General features: G+C 37.0%; 1 pseudogene; it reads left to right on the top strand.

Moving 5' to 3' along the window:
• The first annotated feature begins 1,468 nt into the window (after window positions 1-1,468).
• LOC118017696 lies at window positions 1,469-1,568 on the top strand (annotated as a pseudogene).
• The last annotated feature ends 4,723 nt before the right edge of the window (window positions 1,569-6,291 follow it).

Below are 6,291 nucleotides of genomic sequence, written 5' to 3'. Positions count from 1 at the left end.
TAATTTTTTTAATTGATGAAAATGTTGAAAGGCTATAATTTACTTACATTTACTTTTAGAGATTACTCTATTACAAAAATCTGCTTCATCCAATTAGGGTTTCATAAGTCCAAATACATTAATAAAAAAAATTTTTTTTAAGATTTTATTTATTTGACAGAGAGAGACACAGCGAGAGAGGGAACACAAGCAGGGGGAGTGGGAGAGGGAGAAGCAGGCTTCCCCACGGAGCAGGGAGCCCGATGCTGGGCTCAATCCCAGGACCCTGGGATCATGACCTGAGCTGAAGGCAGACGCTTAACGACTGAGCCACCCAGGCGCCCCCAAAACTATTTTTTTTTTTTTTTTTTACAAAATCAACATCTGGTTTTACAGCCTAACAATTATAATATTTTACTCTTGGCTTCTGAGTATTAACATATATTTCATAAATTTCATACTAGTTTGAAAATACAATTCTAATTTATATACTTCATTTTTATTAAGTTTTTTGTATCGGGGAAATCTTAAGTATAAGCACCTAACATTTTGTAATACAGATGATGCTTTACATAGCATAAGAAATTCAATTTCCAGGGTTAAAACCATCATTCAATATAAAGTGAGTACAAACAAACCTCACGGTCTCTCCCCACATTTCTGTAATTTTATATAGACAGAAAGATGGCTATGTAGTGCAAAGATTCCCAAAGGTAAAATTCAGCTCTCTTATAAATTCCCAGGTACTTAATATGTACTTTTTATATGAAATATTATGGGGTAGGGGCTATAAGTATATTCAGTGGTATGATGTATTCTCTGCCCTCAAGGAGTTTATAATCTAACAGAGGAAATAAGATTAAAACATAATAGTAAAAACAGGTGACAAGACAAAAATGAGTAATGTAATTAAGTGGCCAAGGAATAATCTCTATGAGTTCAGAGAAGCAAGTGGTTTGGGATGGTTTCTAGATGATGATGAGATGAAAGTTTATCATACTGTACCATAACTGCTTATTTACTTGTCAGATTCCCCATTACAATGTTATTATGCTCCCTGAAAGCAGAGATTCTCTTATTATGAGTTAAGCCCGAAGCTCATGCCTGCAAAAGCATGCATGGTAAATAATGTATGAAAAACAGAACAAACCTTAAAAGACGTAGGCAAGGAGGATCTAAATACACAAATAAGAAAATTCAACTTTTGGCAGAGCTAGTAGTATTAAGCAAAAGCATATTGTTGGAAAAGTAAGAATGATTCTGCAAGAGTGGGTTAAGCTAACATACCCAGAGGGTAGGATCATGCAGAAAAAGCAGATAAGATAGAAATAGAATAGTTAGTACAACGTCAATTGAGACTGAAGGTAATGCAGTCCAATTAGGGGACTGAAATAATTCACACAAAAGCCAAAGAAGACCTAAGCCAAGGTATGGGCAGTGGAAAAGGAAACTAGTTATAACCCAACATCCATTAGGAAGGAAAAACTGTACTTGCTTCAGGAGTACACACTAAAATCAGAATGATACAGAGATTAGCATGGCTGCTCAGCAAGGATGACATGCAAATTCATGAAACATTACATATTTTATTAAAAAAAAGAAAGAATTGCCAGCATATGTTGACCTAATTGAGAGGGAGAATAAAAAAATGTGGAAAGCAAGGATGACCAAGCCTTCAACTTTGGGTAACAGGAAACATAGTGGTGCATTTTCAACACAGAATGGGGGGTTAATTTTGATTATTAATCAAATTATTAGTAGTTTTAATATTAAACTTGGATTTTTACACATCAAACAAGAAAATTCAAGGAGAAAGTGTGAGATTTTCAGACAGACCATTGAAGAGATCAGGATTAGATATATTTCCTTAAAAAAAACTTAATCAGAGCTTTTGGCTGAATCCAGGAGAGTAAATCTGAGCTGTAGGAAATATCCATAATGTTGAAGGACACTGGAAAAAAGAGAAAAAGACCAATGGAAAAAGACACTCAAGATATTGCAGCAACAAAGAGGCTAAAGAGCAATCTTAAGGCAAGGGCTGATAATGGTGGAGATAGTACCAGAAGGTTAAGGAGTAGGGTTTGGCCACCATGGAAGACATCAATTACCTTTGAGAATCTAAATCAGGGTTAACAACCTGTTCTCAATTTTAAAGGAGAACCAATGCTGAAAACTTTGATGCAGCATAATATGTACATAGTACTGCCTCAAGAACTGTGGATATAAAACAAATGTAATGCTTAGCAATAAGGAAGTATGTGTGTGTGTGGGTGGGTGGGTGGGTGGGTGTAAAACCAGGAGGGCAAAGGAAGTGGCAGTGGAGTGGGAACTGATGCACATTTAAACACAAGAAAATATACTAATAACCAGAATCCAAGAATAAAAAAATCAAGCTGGCAGACTGAATAACCAGTTGCTGACTTTTATTTTATTTTTTTAAGATTTTATTTGACAGAGACATAGCAAGAGAGGGAACACAAGCAGGGGGAGTGGGAGAGGGAGAAGCAGGCTTCCTGCGGAGCAGGGAGCCCGATGTGGGGCTTGATCCCAGGACCATGGGACCATGACCGGAGCCAAGGGTAGATGCTTAACGACTGAGCCACCCAGGCGCCCCAGTTGCTGACTTTTAAAAGCATTTCAACAGCTCTTTAAACCTACTCTGTCTAAAATGTTAGGCACCAACTATATGTGGCTATTTAAATTAATTAAATTAAGTTAAAAATTCAGTTCCTCCTTCATACCAGCCACATTTCAAGTGCTCCACAGCCACATGTGAATAGTGGCTACTGTACAGGACAATGCATATATAGAACATTTCCATAATCCCTGAAATTTTATTGGACAGCAATGCTTCATACTATGGCCTTTTGAAAGTATGTAAATTCTTCTGAAATGTGTTTGTATTATAATGGAATAATGTATTCATCCTCTTTGGTCCTTCTCAAAGGTAAGCACAAGTAGCTACATGCATGCACACATATGGCATTTTGCTGAGAAAGACATAAATCAAAAACAGAATTCAACTTTCACAGAACCATAAGCATTGATTACAAATCCCTAGAAATACTACATGATTAGTGAATGTCTTCTTTTTTAGTTGTTTTTCCTGACACATCAATTCATCAAGCATTTTCGATAAATACATTTCACAGATGGGTTTCACAGATGGGCAGACTGAGGCCTATTGTGAGGAACAGTTATGAGGAACAGCTATGAGGAATGTCAGTTGCTCCAGCGTTTCTCTCTCTGAGGATTCTCTTTTCAACAGCCAGAGCTTAGTCGGCTCCCTCTCAATGTACTTCCAGAGATAGCATTTCCTTTAATCTCTCTGAAAGGTGTCAAAAACCTCACCCATGGGCCATGTCAAATGCTAGCTAAGAAATCAACCATGGACCAGATATCTCCTACTAGATGTGTACTATGTAGGTAGGCGGATATTTCATCTGAGACAATTATGCACTGCACTATTATGGCATACAAGGGCACTTGAATACCCAGTTTTATACTGCTTTTCTGCCAAGAAGCCAAATGAAAACTGTTCAGAAAAACACCTTCTTCAGTTCCCCTCTGTATTCACTATAAATGTCATTACTCATATTTATCTGCATATGTTTAATACAGTTACATTCATAAATGCATCCAGAGTGGACTCCAGCAAGTCATAAAAACAGACCTGAATAATAGAAGGACACACATTTTGAAGAGAAAGGAAGAATGATAAACATGGCAGAAGAATTAAGAATAATTCCAACCTTCCCTACTATCCACAGTGCAACACTGGATTTTTCTGGCATACAAGTCCCAATGTAGTTCTGTATGGCATTTCAGGAACTTGCAAGGATAAACATTATCAACAGTACTCAACAAATTTGAATTATGTTTCCTGATGACTTTTTTTACTTTCTCTTTGTGTCCATTGTGTTGGCATCACTGCAGCCAGCCAGGTATATATGTGCAGTTACTAACAAAAGGGAATAGGCTCCACAATTCACTGGAATTATCTGATTGATCAAGACTTCTCACGAACCCCTGTCCAATGACTCATATGATTATCCTCCTAAAATTGTCAAATATTTCCAAAGATTTCCCTTCCTTCATTCAACAAACTCATGAAATTCAGCATCCTCCAGGAAATCTGTTTCTTTCAGTGGGTTTAGCAAATTGACATTCTTTGCCCCTCTCCCCCACTTCCTGTTATTTCCATTCAGATCACAGCTCAAATATCGTCTTCACAAAGAGGTCTTGCTTGGTTATCCCCTGTCACCAACTGTTACTAAGTCACTGTCACATCATCATATTTAATTTTCATCAAAGCATTTACCATTAAAGGAAATTATCTTTATATAGGTTTCTAATATGTCTGTTTAATATATGTCTTCCCTAAATAGAATTTGAGCTCCATGTGAGCAAGACTGTCTGTTTAGCTCAGTGAGCTGTGACTGGCACATTACAGACATTCAAACAACCATTAGATGAAATCCAATCAAGCCTCTAGACCTAAATTTTGGTGCACAGTAAATTCAGAGAATAGAGGTACACATTAAATAACACCAAGAGGAAATCAAGGCAAATCAAGAATCTGGAAGATAATACATAGTAATTAACTTGAACTCTTCAATAAGTCAATGTTGTGCAGAAAAGAAAGTGGGGAGATTCTGATTTATGGAATTGTTATTTTCTTAGGAATGATAATGACATTGTAGTAGCTTAGGCAAATGTCCTTGGTCTTAAGAGATCCAGACAGAATTGTTAATGAGTGAAATTTTTTAATCTGTGCAACTTAAGCTTTCAAATGGGATGGCAAAACTGTGTGTGTGTATGTAGGGAGAGAGAGAAAGAGGAAGTATCGATGGTAAATCTTAAAGGATATTATATAGGTGTTCATTGTACTTGTCTTTTGACTTATTTGCATGTTTTATTATGAAAATCTTCAAAGTTGGGGAAAAAAAACTTTTGACGAAAGGTAACGAATTCCTACTGATTCCAGCCTACCTAATACCAAATGCTCAGGACCCACTATTCCTCCAATTTTTCATGATAAGAATGTTTACTCATACTTATTTAATAATCTAAGGCATCTTTCTACTAACTGCTGTATGTCTGTTGTATGTCCTTTATACCATTTGGTTCAATGATAATTCTATGTAAAGTAAGAGCCCAGATGTTGGAAATCATGCCAGTCAATTCATACTGCCCATAGTAGAAAGCCAAGCACAGAGAGATAATTAACAAATAGATCAGCTACCCATTTAGGTAAGTCATGGATCTTGAACATCTAGATAGAGATTTTTAAACCAGTCCCAGGAGAGCTGGCCATGAAAGGGAAAGTAGTTAACCTATAAAATGAAGTTCATTTCAGTTCCCAAATGCTTACACTGCAAATTCTGTCAAGCGTGCCTCAAACATCATGGTCACTAAAAAGGGCATCCTGCAGAACCCAAAATAATATACGCAAACTAATTAATTCCTCGTTTCCTTTGACTTTCCCAGATTGCTCACCAGACTATAAACTGCAAGAAAACAAGAGTTTGACTATTTGTTCACGCTGCTGTACTATTAGTGCCTAAAAAGAAAGTCTAGAATTTATTAGATACCCAATACATATTTGTTGAATGAATTAATGAATCAAATGCTGGCAGAACAATGGTTCTCCAACTTTTGCATGTATCAAAATTCCCTGAAGCACTTGCTAAAACAGATTGCTAGACTCCATTCCCAGAATTTCTGATTCAATATTTCTAGACTGTGGCTCAGGAATATGCATTTTTCTTAAGATTTTATTTATTTTACTTGAGAGAGAGAGGGAGCGAGCACAAGCTGGGGGAGCAACAGAGGAAGAAACAGACTCCACACTGAGCAGGGAAGCAACGCAGGGCTCAATCCCAGAATCCTGGGATCAAGACCTGAGCGGAAAGCTTAACCCACTAAGCCACCCAGGCACCCCAGGAATACGCATTTCTAACAAGCTACCATGTAGTGCTAATGCAACTGGCTTGGGGACCACGTTTTAAGAAAAAGTGCTATAAGAATTATCTCTTTCAACTTTCCCCTTGCTTCAGATAGCTGCTACCTCAGAAGCAAACACAGTACTATGCAATCTTCTGTATACGATACCTAATGTACCTCATTGTTTATTTGACAAATAATCTTCTTATGGTATTACAGAAACATTTAAGCTTGAATTTAGGTTACTCAAAATTCAGACACTTTCCCATCAATCAAGCCAAATATTTACCATAGGTATATTACTGCCTGCCAGGGGAAGCTAGAATTCCATATTAGCAGCTCAGCATATTACTCCTCCAGCTCATT

This window comes from Mirounga leonina, unplaced genomic scaffold (genome assembly GCF_011800145.1).
Source record: "Mirounga leonina isolate KUSES-001 unplaced genomic scaffold, KU_Mleo_1.0 Mir_104, whole genome shotgun sequence".
In the NCBI taxonomy this organism is placed as follows: domain Eukaryota; kingdom Metazoa; phylum Chordata; class Mammalia; order Carnivora; family Phocidae; genus Mirounga; species Mirounga leonina.
This window is presented reverse-complemented; position numbering and strand designations above follow the sequence as displayed.